The sequence below is a fragment of the Castor canadensis genome, chromosome 4, assembly GCF_047511655.1.
Source record: "Castor canadensis chromosome 4, mCasCan1.hap1v2, whole genome shotgun sequence".
Taxonomy (NCBI): domain Eukaryota; kingdom Metazoa; phylum Chordata; class Mammalia; order Rodentia; family Castoridae; genus Castor; species Castor canadensis.
In genome coordinates, this window is record NC_133389.1 from 69,032,712 (window position 1) to 69,051,096 (window position 18,385).

Below are 18,385 nucleotides of genomic sequence, written 5' to 3' on the forward strand. Positions count from 1 at the left end.
ATTATAAAAATCAGATCCAAAACCAAGGAAATAGAGATGTCCCCCCCAAAAAATATATAAAATGTCAACAAAACAAAAAGTGGATTCTTTGAAAAGATAAATAAGCTTGACAGACCTTAACAAATCTGACTAAAATGAGGAGAGAAAAGACCCAAATTAATAAAATTAGAAATGAAAAAGGGGACATCACAGCAAACACCAATGAATCCAAGGAACCATTAGGGAATACTTTGAAAACCTGTATTCAAATGAATAGGAAAATCTAGAAGAAATGGATAAATTTAAAGACACATATAACCAACCAAATTTGAACCAAGAGGATATAAATCACCCAAAGAGATGTGTAAAAAGTAACGAAATTGAAGCAGCAATTGTCTTATAAAGAGAAGAGTCCAGGACCTGATGGATTCACTGCTGAATTACAGCAGACCTTTTAAGAAGAACTTTTACCAACACTGCTCAAACTTTTCTGTGAAATAGAAAGGGAAGGAGCACTGCCAAAGTAATTCTGTGAAGCTAGTGTTCTGCTTATCCCCAAACCAGACAAAAACACAACAAAAAAATGAGAATTACAGGCCAATCTCTTTAATGAACTTAGATGCAAAAATTCTCAATAAAACACTGGTAAACATATTTTAACAACATATCAAAAAGATCATACATCATGAACAAGTTGGTTTCATCCCAGGGATGCAGGAATGGAGGAACATGTGCAAATCATTAAATGTAATAAAGCATACTAACAGAAGTAAAGTAAAATATCACATGATCATCTCAATAGATGCAGAAAAAGCCTTCAATGAAATTCAATATCCTTTTATGATGAAAAATTTAATGAAACTAGGAATAGAAGGAATGTACCTCAACATAATAAAGACTACATACAACAAGCCTATTGACAACATCATACTAAATTGGAGAAAACCTGAAACATTTTCTCTAAAGTCAGAAATGAGACAAGGGTGTCCACTCTTTCCACTTTTATTAAACATAGTTTTGAAATTCCTAGCTAGAGAAATAAGTCAGGAAGAAGAAATAAAAGGAATTCAAACAGGAAAGGAAGAAGTTAAATTATCCCTATTTGCAGATGACATGATCTTATGCTTAAAGTCCTGAGAACCACAAAAGATTCTGGACATCATATATACCTTTAGCAAAGTAGCAGGGTACAAAATAAATTTACAAAAATTAGTAGCCTTTCTATATACCAACAGGCTGAGAAAGAATATAGGAAAACAATTCCATTTACAATAGACTAAAAAAGGCAAAATACTAAGTAATAAACTTAACAAAGGAAGTGAAAGACCTCTACAATGAAAACTGTAAACCACTGAGAGAAAAATTGAAGAAGACTACAGAAAATGAAAAGAGCTTCCATGCTCATGAATTGGCAAGGGCAATATAGTGAAAATGGCTATATTACCAAAATCAATCTACATGTTCAATGCAATCCCCATCAAGATTCCATTGGCATTCATCACAGAGATAGAAAAATCTAGCCTAAAATTCATTTGGAAGCACAAAAGACCACAAATAGTTAAGGCAGTATTGAGCAAAGAGAGCAATGCAGGAGGTATCACAATACCTGACCTCAAAATATACTACAAAACCATAGCAATAAAAACAGCTTCATACTGTTACAAAAACAGACATGAAAACCAGTGGAATAGAATAGAAGACTCGGATATGAAACCATGTAGCTATGTCTACCTGATTTTTGACAAGTTGCCCAATACTTATGATGGAGAAAAGACAGCCTCTTCAACAAATGTTTCTGGGAAAACTGGATATCTGCATGTAGAAATCTGAAACTAGATGCAACTATTTCACCCTGTACAAGTAACAATTCAAAGTGGATCAAGAACATCAATATAAGATCAGGAATTTTGAAGCTAGTGAAGGAAAGAGCAGGCAATACACTGGAACTTATAGAAATAGTCAATAACTTCCTATTTATAGAACTCAAATGACTCAGGATTGATGAATGGGATTACATGAAACTAAAAGCATTAGCACAGCTAAAGAAATCACCACCAGATTTAAGAGGCTGCCCACAGTATGCAAGAAAATCTTTTTCAAATGTTCATCTATAAGGGACTAATATCCAGAATACATAGGGAGCTCAAAAACTCAACACCCAAAGAATTAAAAACCAAATGAAGAAATGGGCACATGAATTGAATAGGGAATTTTTAAAAGAAGAGGTACAAATGGCTAATAAGCACATGAAGAAGGGCTCAACTTCCCTGGCCATAAAAGAAAGGCAAATCAAAACCACACTGAGATTTCATCTCACCCCAGTTAGAATGGCTATCATCAAGAATGCAAGCAATAACAAATGTAGGCAAGGATGCAGGGAAACAGGAACCCTTATATGCTGTTGGCAAGAATGTAAATTAGTACAACCATTATGTTGTAGTATGAAGTATGGAGATCCTTAAGAAAAGTAAAAATAGAACTGCCATATGATCCAGTGATACCACTCTTGGGCATATACTCAAAGGAATGTAATTCAGGATACAATAGAGATACTTTCACACCAATGTTTATTGCAGCACTGTTCATGACAGCCAAGTTATGGAAACAACACAGATGCTCTACAACTGATGAATGGATTAAGAAAATGTGGTGTATATATCAATGGAGCTTTATGCAGCCATAAGGAAGAAAGATACTATGTGATTTGAAGGTCAATGAATGGAATTGGAGGACATATGTTAAGTGACATAATACAGATTTAGAAAGACGAAGATGGGATGTTTTCTCTCATATGCAGAAGATAGATCCAAAAGATAAATGTATGTACAAAAACAAACATGGTGTACACATTCCTATGTAGAATGTTTATAATAGTGTAATTACTCTATAGCACTTGAAGGAGGAAGGAAATTAAAACAGAATGATGAGAGTCAACAATATTGAAATGCATTACGTTTCTGCAGGTAGAGGACATAATGATATGTACTGAAAACTGTTGGGTAATGGGGTTTGTGAGAAAGGGGTAAGGGAGAGTAACAGAGGGGGTTGAACTGACCAAAGTTAGGAATATTCATAGTTGATATACATCACAAACTACCCCTTTGAATATTGATTTTGGAATTAATAATGAAAGACAGGACTATAAAATAGTTACAGTGTGGGTACTTATGGGAGGGTGAATGGAGGAGATGAAAGTGAGGAAATATGGTTGATGGACCATATTCATATACATGAACTAGAAGGAGGAAACCTCTTGCAATTGCTTTAAGCAGGGTGGGGCAGTGTTTGTGGGAGCAGGGAGATGGTGGGGGGTCAATGTGCAATGTAAGACTATTGGGAATTGGCACAATAAATCCCCCCTGTATACTGAATACATTCTAATAAAAAATGAGAAGAATTTTTGAGATGTCAAATGATATTTTCTATTTTCTCTTGAGATGTTGTCTCACTATGTTTCTCATGCAGTAGTGTCTTGCCAATGCTTTCCCTGAGAACTTAATTTTCATGTGACAGGAATACTCCCTATCTCTCAGCATTTTCAAGAGGGAGAAACATTCACTTTTTGAAAAATAGCCCTATTCAGCTGAAATGGAGAAACAGTTGTATCCCCTGGAAGAACACATTCAATGCATAAGGCAAAATTGTCTTAACGTTTTCCTTAGGAGCACTGAGTTAGCATGTGAAAGGAATACTCACTATCTGTCAGCATTTTCAAGTGGGAGAAACATTCACTTTGTGCAAAGTAGCACTATTCAGCTCAATTGAAGAAACACCTGTATCTCTGAACAAAGCCATCGGTGTTAGAAGCAGCAGTGTCAAAACTAGATCCATCTTTATCACCCTATACCAATATTAACTCAAAATGGATCAAGGATCTTAAATCAGACCCCAAACTCTAAACTCAGTACAGGAAAGAGTAGGAAATACTCTGGAATTAATAGGTATAGGCAAGAACTTTCTCAATGGAACCCCAGCAGCTCAGCAGCTAAGACATAGCATAGATAAATGGGACTTCATAAAACTAAAAAGCTTCTGCTCAACAAAAGAAATAGTCTCTAAACTGAAGAGACCACCCACAGAGTGGGAGAAAATATTTGCCAGCTACACGTCAAAGGACTGATAACCAGAATATGTAGGGAACTTTAAAAACTAAATTATCCCAAAATTAATGAATCAATAAAGAAATGGGCAAGTGAACTAAACAGATCTTTCTCAAAAGAAGAAATTCAAATGGCCAAAAAAAAAAAACATGAAAAAATGCTCACCATCTCTAGCCATAAAGATTAAAAACCACACTAAGATTCCACCTCACCCCTGTTAGAATAGCCATCATTAGAAACACCACTAACAACAGGTGTTGGTGAGAATGCAGGGAAAAAGGAACCCTCTTACACTGTTGGTGGGAATGTAAACTTGTACAACCACTCTGGAAAAAAATTTGGAGGCTTCTTAAAAATCTAAACATTGATCTACCATATGATCCAGCAATACCACTCTTGGGGATATACCCAAAAGAATGTGCCTCAGGTTACTCCAGAGGCACCTGAACACCCATGTTTATTGTGGCACTATTCACAATAGCCAAGTTATGGAAACAGCCAAGATGCCCCACTACTGATGAATGGATTAAGACAATGTGGTAATTATACACAATGGAATTTTATGTAGCCATGAAGAATAATGAAATGTTATCATTTGCAGGTAAATGGATGGAATTGGAGAACATCATTCTGAGTGAGGTTAGCCTGGCCCAAAAGACCAAAAATTGTATGTTCTCCCTCATATGTGGACATTAGATCAAGTGCAAACACAGCATGGGGATTGGACTTTGATCACATGATAAAGCGAGAGTACACAAGGAAGGTATGAGGATAGGTAAGACACCTAGAAAACTAGATAGCATTTTTTGCCCTCAACACAGAGAAACTAAAGCAGATACTTTAAAGCAGCTGAGGCCAATAGGAGAAGGGGACCAGGAACTAAAGAAAAGGTTAGTTCGAGAAGAATTAACTTGGAAGGTAACACACATGTACAGGAAATCAATGCATGTCAACTCCCTGTATAGCTATCTTTATCTCAACTAGCAAAAACCTTGGTCCTTCCTATTATTGCTTATACTCTCTCTTCAACAAAATTAGAGATAAGGGAAAAATAATTTCTGCCTGGTATCGAGGGGGTAAGGGAGGGAGAGGGAGTAGGGGTAAGGGAGGGAGTGGGGGGAAGTGGGGAGAGATGACCCAAACATTGTATGCACATATGAATAAAATAAAAATTTAAAAAAAGAAGCAGCAGTGTCTTGTTTCCCTATGAGAACTGAGTTAGCCTATGAATGGCATGCTCCCTTTCTGTCAGTGTTTTCAACTGGGAGAAACATTCACTTAATGAAAAATAGCCCTCTTCAGACAAATTGGAGAAACATGTGTATCTTGTGGAGCAATACAATCTGTGTTAGAGGCAGGACTGTCTTGCACATTGTTTCGCTATGGGAATTTAGTTTGCTTTTGAAAGGAATACAGCCTAGCTCTCAACGTTTTCAAGAGGGAGAAACATTCATTTTATGAAAAATAGCCCTGTTCAGATGAATTGGAGAAACACTTGTATCTTTTCGAACAATACAATCTTTGTTAGAGGCAGGAGTGTGTTGCACATATTTTCCTTTTGAGAATTGAGTTAGCTTTTCAAAGGAATACTGCTTAGCTCTCAGCATTTTCCTGTGGGAGAAATATTTATTTTGTGCATAATAGCACTATTCAGCTGAATTGATGAGACACGTGTATTGCTTGGAACAATACCATCTGTGCTAGAAGCAGGAGTGTCTAGCACATTGTTTCCCTGTGAGAATTGAGTAGATTGTGAAAGGAATACTCCCTGTCTGTTTTTGTAAGTAGGATTAATATTCACCTTATGAAAAATAGCTGAATTCAGGAGAATTGGAGAAATACGTGTATCTCTTGGGAGAAAACCATCTATGTTAGAAGCAGGTGTGTCTTGCCAATGGTTTCCCTATGAGAACTGAATTAGCATGTGACAGAAATACTCCCTACCTCTCAGCATTTTCAAGAGGGAGAAATATTCACTTTTTGAAAAATAGCCCTATTCAGCTGAAATGGAGAAACACTTGTATGTCCTGGAAGAACACAATCTAGAAGAGAAGCAGTATTTAACAATGTAATTAAAACATTTAACAATGTTTTCCCTATGAAAACTGAGTTAGCATGTGAATGGAATACTCAGCATTTTCAAGTGAGAGAAACACTCACTTTGTACAAAATAGCACCTCAGTTCATTTGAAGAAACCCATGTATCTCTTGGAAAATACCACATGTGCTAGAAGCAAGAGTGTCTATTATATTGTTTTCTATGGGAACTGAGTTGGCTTGTGAAAGGAATGTTCCCGTATGTCAGTGTTTTCAAGTAGGAAAACATTCACTTCATGAAAAATAGCCCTATTCAATTGAATTGGAGAAACACGTGTATCTTTTGGAACAAAGCAATCAATGTTAGAATCAGGAGAGTCTTGCACATTGTTTCCCCATGAGAATTGTGTTTGCTACTGGAAGGAATACTACCTAGCTCTCAGCATTTTTAAGTAGGAGAAACATTCACTTTATGAAAACTAGCCCAAATCAGATGAATTAGAGAAAAACATGTATCTCCTGGAAGAATACCATCTATGTCAGAAGCAGGAGTGTCTTGACAATGTTTACTCTAGCAGAACTGAGTTAGCCTGTGAAAGGAATACTCCATATCTGCAACCATTTTTAAGTGTGAGAAACATTCACTTAATGGAAAATAGCCCTACTCAGAAGATTTAGAGAAACATGGGTATCTCTTGGAACAATACCAACTGTGTTAGAAGGAAGGGTGTTTTGCGCATTGTTTTCCTATGAGAATTGAGTTAGTTTTGAAAAGGAATACTGCCTAGCTCTCAGTGTTTACAAAAAGAAGACACATTCACTTTGTTCAAAATAGCACTATTCAGCTGAGTTGAAGGAACACGTGTACCTCTTGGAAAAATACCATCTGTGCAAGAAGCAGGAGTGTCAAGCATATTGTTTCCCTGTGAGAATAGAGTTAGCTTGTGAAAGGAATAATTGCAATCTGAAAGCATTTTGAAGTGGGACAATCATTCACTTTATGAAAAATACCCTCTTCAGATGAAATGCAGAAACACATGTATCTAATGGCATAATGCAATCTGTGTTAAAGACAAAGGTGTCCTGCACATTGTTTCCCTATGAGAATTGAGTTCTCTTTTGAAAGGAATACGCCTACTTATCAGAGTTTTCTTGTCTGGGGAACATCACCTTTGTGATGAGGGTATGAAAAATACCCTCTTCAGATGAAATGGAGAAACACATACATCTTATAGAACAATACAATCTGTGTTAGAGGCAGAAGTGTCTAGCACTCTGTGTTAGAGGTAGGAATGTTGCCTACTTTCAGGGATTTCAAGTGTGAGGAACATAACCTTTGTGCAAAATACGTCCATTCAAGTGACTGGAAGAAGCATTGACTCTCTTGGAAGAAAACCATCTATGTTAGAAGCAGGAGGATCTAGCACATTGTTTTCCTGTGAAAATTGACTTAGCTTCTGAAAGGAATACTTGTGATCTGAAAGCTTTTTCAAGTGGTACAATCACTCATTTTATGAAAAATACCCACTTCAGATGAAATGGAGAAACACATGTATCTTATGGAACAATATAATCTGTGTTAGAAGCAGAAGTTTCTTGCACATTGTTTCCTATGAGAATTGAGTTACCTTTTGAAAGGAAAACTGCCTACCTCTGTGGATTTTCAAGTGTGAGGAACAAAACCTTTGTGCAAAATAGCTCCATTAAAGTGAATGGAAGAAGCTCTGTATCAGTTGGAAGAAAACTATCAATGTTAGAAACAGGAGGGTGTAGCACATTGTTTCCCTGTGAGAACTGAGTTATTTTGTGAAAAGAATACTTGCAATCTGAGAGCATTTTGAAGTGGGACAATACCCTCATCAAATGAAATGGAGAAACACATGTATCTTATGGAACAATGCAATCTGTGTTAGATGCAGTAGTTTCATGCACATTGTTTCCCTAGGAGAATTGAGTTACCTTTTGAAAGGAATACTGCCTACCTCTCAGGGTTTTCAAGTGTGAGGAACATCACATCTGTGCAGAATAACTCCATTAAAGTGAAAGGAAGAAGCACTGTATCTGTTGGAAGAAAACCATCTATGTTAGAAGCAGGATAGTCTAGCACATTGTTCCCCTGTGGGAGTTGAGTTAGCTTGTGAAAGGAAAACTTGTGAACTGAATATGTTTTGAAGTGGGAGAATCACTTACTTTGTGAAAAATACACTCTTCAGAAGAAATGGAGAAACATTGTTTCTTATGGAAAAATATATCATATGCTAAAGGTAGGAATGCCTTGCACATTGTTTCCCCTTGAAAATTGAGTTATCTTTTGATAGTAATACTGCCTACCTCTCAGAGATCAAGAGTGAGGAAAATCATCACTGTACAAATAGCTCCTTTCAAGTGAATGGAAGAAATACTGTATCTCTATGTTAGAAGCCGGAGGGTCTACCACATTGTTGCCCTGTGAGATTTGCGCTACCTTGTGAAAAGAATACTTGCTATCTGAAAGTGTTTCGAAGTGGGAGAATCATTCACTTTACAAAAAATACCCTCTTCAGATGAAATGGAGAAACAAATGTATCTTATGGCACAATACAATCTGTGTCAAAGACAGGAGTGTGCGGCACATTGCTTAACTATGAGAATTGAGTTACCTTTTGAAAGGAATACTGCCTATCACTCAGGGTTTTCAAGTGTGAGGAACATAAACTTTGTGCAAAATATCTCAATTCAAGTGAAAGGAAGAAGCACTGAATCTCTTGGGAAAAGACCATGTAAATTAGAAGCAGGAGGGTCTAGCACATTGTTTCCCAGTGAGAATTGAGGTACCTTGTGAAAGGAATACTTGTGATCTGAAAGCATTTTGAAGTGGAAGAATCATTCAATTTATGAAAAATACCATCTTCAGATGTAATGGAGAAACACTAGTATCTTATGGAACAATACAATCTGTGTAAGAGGCACATTGTTTCCCTATGGGAATTGAGTTACCTTTTGAAAGGAATATTGCTACTTCCATTCATGTGAATGGAAGAAACACTGAATCTCTTGGAAGAAAACCATATGTTAGAAGCAGGAGGGTCTACCACATTGTTTCCCTGAGCTACCTTGTGAAAAGAATACTAGTGATCTGAACCCATTTTGAAGTGGGAGAATCATTCACTTTATGAAAAATGACCTCTTCAGATGAAATTGGGAAATACATGTATCTCATGCAACCATACCATGTGTGTTAGAGGCAGGAGATCTTGCACCTTGTTTTCCTATTGAATTCAGTTACCTTTTGAAAGGAATATTGCCCACCTCTCATGTTTTTTAAGTGTGAGCAAAAAACCTTTCTGCAAAATACCTCCATTCAAGTGAATGGAAGAAGCACTGTATCTCTTGGACAAACACCCTGTATGTTAGAAGCAGGAGGGTCTAGCACATTGTTTCCCTGTGAGAATTAATTTAGCTTGTGAGACAAAACCATGTGATCTGAAGGCATTTTAAAATGGGAGAATCATTCACTTTATGAAAAATAACCTCTTCTGATAAATGTAGAAACAGATGTATCTTATGGAACAGTATGATCTGTGTTAGTGGCAGGAATGTCTTGCACATTGCTTCCCCATAAGAATTGTTACCTTTTGCTAGGAATACAGCCTACCTCTCAGGTTTCAAGTGTGAGGAAATTCACCACTGTGGAAAATAGATCCTTTCAAGTAAATGGAAGAAGCACTGTATCTGTTGGAAGAAAACCATCCATGTTAGAAGAAGTAGGGTCTAGTACATTGTTTTCCCTGTGAGAATTGAGGTACCTTGTGAAAAGAATACTTGTGATTTGAAAGTGTTTTGAAGTGGGAGAATCATTCAGTTTTTGAAAAATACCCTCTTTGACGAAATGGAGAAACACCTGTATCTTATGGAACAAAACAATCTGTGTTAGATGCAGGAGTTTTATACACATTGTTTCCCTAGGAGAATTGAGATACCTTTTGAAAGGAATACTGCCTACCTCTCAGGGTTTTCAAGTGTGAGAAACATCACCCTTGTGCAAAATAGGTCCATTCAGTCAATGGAATAAGCAATATATCTCTTGGAAGAAAATCATCAATGTTAGATGCAGGAGGGTCTAGCACATTGTTTCCCTGTAAAAATTGAGTTAACTTTTGAAAGGAATATTTTTGATCTGAAAGAGTTTTGAAGTAGGAGAATCAATCACTTTATGAAAAATAATCTCTTCAGATGAAATGTTGAAACACATGTATCTTATGGAACAATACAATCTGTTTTGGAGGCAGGAGTGTCTTGCACATTGTTTCCCCATGAGGACTGAGTTACCTTTGGCTAGGAATACAACCTACCTCTCAGATTTCAAGTGTGAGGAAAATCACCATTGTGGAAATAGATCCTTTCAAGTGAATGAAAGAAGTACTGTATCTCTTGGAAGAAAAAGAATTATGTTAGAAGCAAGAGGGTCTAGGTTTCTTTGTGAGAACTGAGTTAGACTTTGAGAGGAATACCTGGAATATGAAAAGGTTTTGAAGTGGGAGAATCATTTACTTTATGAAAAATACCTCTTTAGATGAAATGGGAAACACATATATCTTATGAAACAATACAACCTGTGTTAGAGGCAGGAGGTCTAACACATTGTTTCCCACTGAGAATTGAGTTCTCTCTCGAAAGGAATATTGCCTACCTCTCATGGTTTCAAGGGTGACGAACATAATCTTTGTGTCCAATATCTCCTTTCAAGTGAATGGAAGAAGCACTGAATCTCTTGTAAGAAAACCATGTATGTTAGAAGCAGGAAGTCTAGCACATTGTTTCCATGTGAGAATTGAGTTAGCTTATGAAAGGAATACTTGTGATCTGAAAGCTTTTTGAAGTTGGAGAATCATTCACTTTTAGAAAAAAGCCCTCTTCAGATGAAATGGAGAAACACAGACATCTTATGGAGGAATACACTCTGTGCTAGAGGCAGGAGTTTCTTGCACAGTGTTTCCCTATGTGAATTGCATCACCTTTTGAAAGGAAATCTGCCTAACCTCAGGGTTTTTAAGTGTGAGGAACATAACCTCTGTGCAAAAGTTCCGTTCATGTGAAAGGAAGAAGCTCTGTGTCTGTTGGAAGAAAAGCATGTATGTTAGAAGCAGGATGGTCTGGCACATTGTTTCCATTAAGAATAGAGTTAGCTTGTGAAAGGAAATCTTGCTATCCTGAAAGCGTTTTGAATTGTTCACTTTATGAAAAATACCCTCTTCAGATGAAATGGAGAAACACATGTATCTTATGGCACAGTACAATCTGTGTTAAAGACAGTAGTGTATGGCATATTGTTTAACTATGAGAATTGAGTTGCCATTTGAAGGTCATACTGCCTACCTCTCGGGATTTTCAAGTGTGAGGAAAAACACCTTTCTGCAGAATGGCTCCATTCAAGTGAATTGAGGAAACACTGTATCTCTTGGAAGAAAACAATCTATGTTAGAAGCCGCTGGGTCTAGCACATTGTTTCCCAGTGAGAATTGAGTTAAATTATGAAAGGAATACATGTAATCTGAAAGCATTTTGACGTGAAAGAATCATTCACTTTATGAAAAACACCCTCTTCAGATCAAATGGAGAAACAAATGTATCTTATGGGAAACTACAATCTGTGTTAGAGGCAGGAGTGTCTTGAGCATTGTTTCCCCATGAGAATTGAATTACCTTTTGATAGGAATACTGTCTACCTCTCAGGGTTCAAGTGTGAGGAAAATGACCATTGTGCAAAATAGATCCTTTCAAGTGAATTACAGAAGTACTGTATCTCTTGGAAGAAAACCATTAATGGTAGAAGCCAAAGGGTCTAGCACACTGTTTCCCTGTGAGAATTGAGTAGTTTGTAAAAGGAATATTGTGATCTGAAAGTGTTTTGAAATGGGAGAATCATTCACTTTTATAAAACATCTTCTTCAGCTGAAATGGAGAACCACATATATCTTATGGAACAATACAATCTGTGTTAGAGGAAGGAGGATCTTGCACATTGTTTCCCTAGGAGAACTGAGTTACCTTTTGATAGGAATACTTCCTACCTCTCAGGGTTCAAGTGTGAGGAAGATCACCATTGTGCAAAATAGCTCATTTCAAGTGAAGGGAGGAACAAAGGTATCTCTTGGAAGAAAACCATCAATGTTAGAAGCTCGAGGGTCTAGCACATTGTTTCCCTGAGACAATTGAGCTACTTTGTGAAATGAATACTTGCAACCAGAAAGGGTTTTGAGAGGGAGAATCATTCACTTTATGAAAAATGACCTCTTCAAACAAAATGGAGAAACACATGTATCTTATGGAACAGTACAATCTGTGTTAGAGGCAGGAGTTCTTGCCTGTTGTTTCCCTATTATAATTGAGTTTCCATTCAAAAGCAATGTTGCCTACCTCTCAGGGTTTTCAAGTATGAGGAACATCATCTTTGTGCAAAATAGCTCTATTCTAGTGAAGGGAAGAAGAATTGTATCTCTTGGAAGAAAACCATCTATGTTTCAAGCAAGAAGGTCTTGCATTTTGTATCCCTGTGAGAATTGAACTATCTGGGGAAATGAATACTTGTGATAGGAAAGTGTTTTGACTTGGGAAAATCATTCATTTTTTGAATAAACCCTCTTCAGATGAAATGGAGAAACACATGTATCTTATGGAAGAAAACAATCTGTGTTAGATCTAGGAGTGTCTTGCACATTATTTCCTATGAGAATTGAATTACCTTTTGAAAGGAATACCACCTACCTCTCAGGGTTTTAAGTGTGATGAATACCACGTTTTTGCTAAATAACTCCATTCAAGTGAATGGAAGAAGCATTGTATCTCTTTGAAGGAAATCATCTATATAGAAGCAGTAGAGTCTAGCACATTGTTTCCCTGTGTGTGATAATTGAGTCAGCTTGTGAAAGGAGAATGTGCGACCTGAAAGAGTTTTGAATTGGGAGAAACATTCACTTGCTTAAAATACCATGTTCAGATGAAATGGAGAAACACATGTATATTATTGATCAATACAATCTGTGTTAGAGACAGGAGTGTCTTGCATATTGTTTCTCTGTGAGAATTGAGTTACCCTCTAAAAGGAATACTACCTACCTATCAGGGTTTTGACATGTGAGGAAAAACATCTTTGTGCAAAACACTCCATTCAAGTGAATGGAAGAAGTTCTGTATTTGTTGGAAGAAAACCATCTGGGTTAGAGACAGAAGGGTCTAGCACATTGTTTCCCTGTGAGAATTGAGTTAGCTTGTGAAAGGAATACTTGCAATCAGAAAGTGTTTTTAAGTGGAAGAATCATTCACTTCATGAAAAATACCCTGTTCACGTGAAATGGAGAAACACATGTATCTTATGGCACAATACAATCTGTGTTAGAGGCAGGAGAGTCTGGCACATTGTTTCCCTATGAGAATTGAGTTACCTTTGGAAGAGAATACTGCCCAGTTCTCAGAGTTTTCAAGTGTGAGGAACATAACCTTTGTGCAAAATAGCTCCAATAAGGTGAATGGAAGAAGCTCTGTATGTGTTGGAAGACAACCATTCATGTTAGAAGCAGGAGAGTCTAGCCCATTGTTTCCCTGTGAGAATTGAGATAGCTTTTGAAAGGAATTCTTACAATCTGAAAGCGTTTTGGAGTGGGAGAATCATTCACTTTATGAAAAATACCCTCTTCAGAATAAATGGAGAAATACATGTATCTTATGGAACAATCCAATCTGTTTTAGAGGCAGTAGTGTCTTGCACATTGTTTCCCTGTGAGAATTGATTTCCCTTTGAAAGGAATATTTTGTACCTCTCAGGGTTTTCTATTGTGAGGAACATAACCTCTGTTCAAAACACCTCCATTCAAGTGAAAGGAAGAAGCATTGAATCTCTTGGAAGAAAACCATCTATGTTAGAAGCAGGAGGATGTAGCACATTGTTTCCCTGGGAGAACGGAATTTGTTTGTGAAAGGAATACTTGGGATCTGAAAGCATAATGAAGAGGGAGAATTATTCACTTGATGAAAAATGCAGTCTTCAGACAAAATGGAGAAACACATGTATCATATGGCATAGTACAATGTGTATCAAAGACAAGAGTGACTGGCACATTGTTTCCCTATGAGCATTGAGTTACATTTTGAAAGGAATACTGCCTACCTCTCAGGGTTTTCAAGTGTGGGGAACATCAACTTTGTGCAAAATAGCTCCATTCAAGTGAATGTAAGAAGCATTGTATCTCTTGGAAGGAAACTATGTTAGAAGCAGGAGGATTTAGCACAATGTCTCCCTGGGAGAATGGAGTTAGTTTGTGAAAGGAATACTTGGGATCTGAAAGCATTTTAAGTGGGAGAATTATTCACTTGATGAAAAATACCCTCTTCAGATGAAATGAAGAAACACATATATCTTATGGGCCAATACAATCTGTGTTGGAGGCAGGAGTGTCTCACACATTGTTTCCCTTTGAGAATTGAGTTACCCTTTGAAAGGAATATTGCCTACCTGTCAGGGTTTTCAAATGTGAAGAACATCACCTTTGTGCAAAATAGCTCCATTCAAATGAATGGAAGAAGCTCTGTATCTCATGGAAGAAAACCATCTGTGTTAGAATCAGGATGGTCTTACATATTGTTTCCCTGTGAGAATAGAGTTAACTTGTGAAAGGAATGCTTACTCTCTGAAAGTGTTTTGAAGTGGGAGAATCATTCACTGTATGAAAAATACCCTCTTCAGATGAAATTGAGAAACACATGTATCTTATGAAACAATAAAGTCTGTGTTAGTTGCAGGAGTTTCATGCACATTGTTTTCCTAGAAGAACTGAGTTACCTTTTGAAAGGAATATTGCCTATCTCTCAGGGTTTTCAAGCTTGAGGAACACCACCTTTGTGAAGAATAGTTCCATTCAAGTGAATGGAAAAAGCACTGTATGTGTTGGAAAAAACAACATAGGTTAGAAGCACATGGGTCTAGCACATTGTTTACCCGTGAAAATTAAGTTAGCTTGTGAGAGGAATACTTGGAATCTGAAAACGTTTTGAAGTGAGAGAATCATTCACTTTATGAAAATACCTCTTTAGATGAAATGCGAAACACATATATCTTATGGAATAATACAACCTGTGTTAGAGGCAGGAGGTCTAACACATTGCTTCCCTCTGAGAATTGAGTTCCCTATGAAAAGGAATATTGCCTATTTCTCAGGGTTTTCAAGTGTGAGGAACATACCTTTGTGCCAAATATCTCCTTTTAAGTGAATGGAAGAAGCACTGAACCTCTTGTAAGAAAATGATGTATGTTCAATGCAGGAAGGTCTAGCACATTGTTTCCCTATGAAAATTGAGTTAGCTTGTGAAAGGAAAACTTATGATCTGAAAGCTTTTTGATGTGGGAGTATCATTCACTTTTAGAAAAAAAACCTCTTCAGATGAAATGGAGAAACACATGTATCTTATGGAGCAATACAGTCTGTGTTAGAGGCAGGAGTTTCTTGCACAGTGTTTCCCTATGAGAATTGAGTTACCTTTTGAAGGAATACTGCCTACCTCTCAGGGTTTTTAAGTGTGAGGAACATAACCTTTGTGCAAAATAGTTCCATTCATGTGAAAGGAAGAAGCTCTGTATCTGTTGGAAGAAAACCATCTATTTTAGAAGTATGATGGTTTGGCAAATTGTTTCCCTGTGAGTTAGAGTTATCTTGTGAAAGGAGTAATTGCTATCTGAAAACGTTTTGAAGTGGGAGAATCATTCTCTTTATGAAAAATACCCTCTTCAGATGAAATAGAGAAACACATGTATGTTATGGCACACAATACAATCTGTGTTAAATTCAGGAGTGTCTGGCACCTGGTTTTCCTATGATATTTATGTTACCTTTTGAAGGGAATACTGCCTACCTCTTGGGATTTTCAAGTGTGAGGAACATCAGCTTTCTGCAATATAGCTCCATTCAAGTGAATTGAGGAATCACTGTATCTCTTGGAAGAAAACCATCTATGTTAGAAGAAGGAAGGTGTAGCACATTGTTTTCCTGTGAGAATTGAATTAGCATGTGAAAGGGATACATGAAATCTGAGAGCATTTTGAGTGGAAGAATCATTCACTTTTTGAAAAATACCCTCTTCAGACGAAATGGAGAAGCATCTGTATCTTATGGAACAAAACAATCTGTGTTAGATTAGGAGTTTCATGCACATTGCTTTTGAGGAGAATTGAGTTATCTTTTGAAAGGAATACTGTCTACCTCTCAGGATTTTCAAGTGTGAGGAACATCAGCTTTCTGCAGTATAGCTCCATTCAAGTGAATTGAGGAAGCACTGTATCTCTTGGAAGAAAACCATCTATGTTAGAAGAGGGAAGGTGTAGCACATTGTTTTCCTGTGAGAATTGAGTTAGCATGTGAAAGGAATACATGAGATCTGAGAGCGTTTTAAGTGGAAGAATCATTCACTTTTTGAAAAATACCCTCTTCAGACAAAATGAAGAAGCACCTATATCTTATGGAACAAAACAATCTGTGTTAGATTAGGAGTTTCATGCACATTGTTTTGAGGAGAATTGAGTTACCTTTTGAAAGGAATATGGCCTACCTCTCAGGGTTTTCAAGTGTGAGGAACATCATGTTTGTGCAAAATAGCTCCATTTAGTGAACTGAATAAGCAATGTATCTCTTGGAAGAAAACCATTAATAGTAGAAGCAGGAGGGTCTAGCACATTGTTTTCCTGTGAGAATTGAGTGAGCTTCTGAAAGAAAACTTGCGATGTGAAAGCATTTTGAAGTGGGAGAATCATTCACTTTATGAAAAACTACCTCTTCAGATGAAATATAGACAACATGTATCTTATAGAGCAAGAGAGTTTTTGTTAGAGGCAGGAGTTTCTTGCACAGTGGTTCCATATGAGAATTGAGTTACCTTTAAAAGGAATACTGCCTACATCTCAGGGTTTATAAGTGTGAGGAACATAACCTCTGTGCAAAATCATTGCATTCATGTGAAAAGAAGAAGCTCTGTATCTATTAGAAGAAATCCATCTATATTAGAAGAAGGATGGTCTGGCACATTGTTTCCCTGCAAGAATAGAGTTACCTTGTGAAAGGAGTACTTGCTATCTGAAAGCGTTTTGAAGTGGGAGAATCATTCATTCATAAAAAATACCCCTTTCAGAAGAAATGGAGAAGCACATATATCCTATGGCACAATACAATCTGTGTTAAAGACAAGAGTGTCTGTCATATTGTTTAATATGAGAACTGAGTTACCTTTTGAAAGGGATACTGCCTACATCTCGGGATTTTCAAGAGTGGAATATCAGGTTTCTGCAGAATAGATCCATTCAAGTGAATTGAGGAAGCAGTATATCTCTTTGAAGAAAACCATCTATATAGAAGCAGGAGGGTCTATCACATTGTTTCCATCTGACAATTGAGTCCGCTTGTGAAAGGAGAACTTGAGACCTGAAAGTGCTTTGAATAGGGAGAAACATTCACTTGCTTAAAATACCCACTTCAGGCAAAATAGAGAAACACATGTATATTATGGAACAATATAGTCTGTGTTAGAGGCAGAAGTGCTTGCAGATTGTTTCCTTATGAGAATTGAGTTCCCTTTTGAAAGGAATATTGTCTACCTCTGAGTGTTTACAAGTATGACGAACATAACCTTTGTAAAAAATACCTCTATAAAGTGAACAGAAGAAGCTCTGTATGTGGGAAGAAAACCACTTCTGGTAGAAGCAGGTGGGTCTGTCATGTTGTTTCCCAGTGACAATTGAGTTAGCTTGTGAAAGGAACACTTGATATCTGAAAGCGTTTTGAAGTGGGAGAGTTATTCACTTTATGAAAAATGCCCTCTTCAGACAAAATGAGAAACACAGGTATCTTATGGCACACTGCATTCTGTGTTAGATGCAGGAGTGTCTGGGACACTGTTTGCCTTTGAGAATTGAGTTACCTTTTGAATGGAATATTGCCTACCTCTCAGGGTTTTCAAGTGTAAGAAACTTCACCTTTATGCAAAGTAGCTCCATTCAAATGAAAGGTTGAAGCACTGTATCTCTTTGAAGAACCATGTATGTTAGAAACAGGAGGGTGGGTCTAGCACATTGTTTCCCTGTGAAAGTTGAGTTAGTTCATGAAAGGAATATTTGCGATTTGAAAGCATTTTGAAGTGGGAGGATCATTCACTTTATGAAAAATATACTCTTCACATGAAATGGAGAAACACATGCATGTTATGGAACAATACAATCTGTGTTAGAGGCAGGAATGTCTTGCATATTGTTT

At 37.0% G+C, this 18,385-nt stretch overlaps 1 long non-coding RNA gene across 1 annotated transcript in view; it reads left to right on the forward strand.

Annotated features, from left to right (window-relative positions):
- Nucleotides 1-18,385, forward strand: part of LOC141422541 (uncharacterized) — a 94,368-nt gene that overhangs the window by 73,191 nt on the left and 2,792 nt on the right. The gene's annotated exons all lie outside the window — the stretch shown is intronic.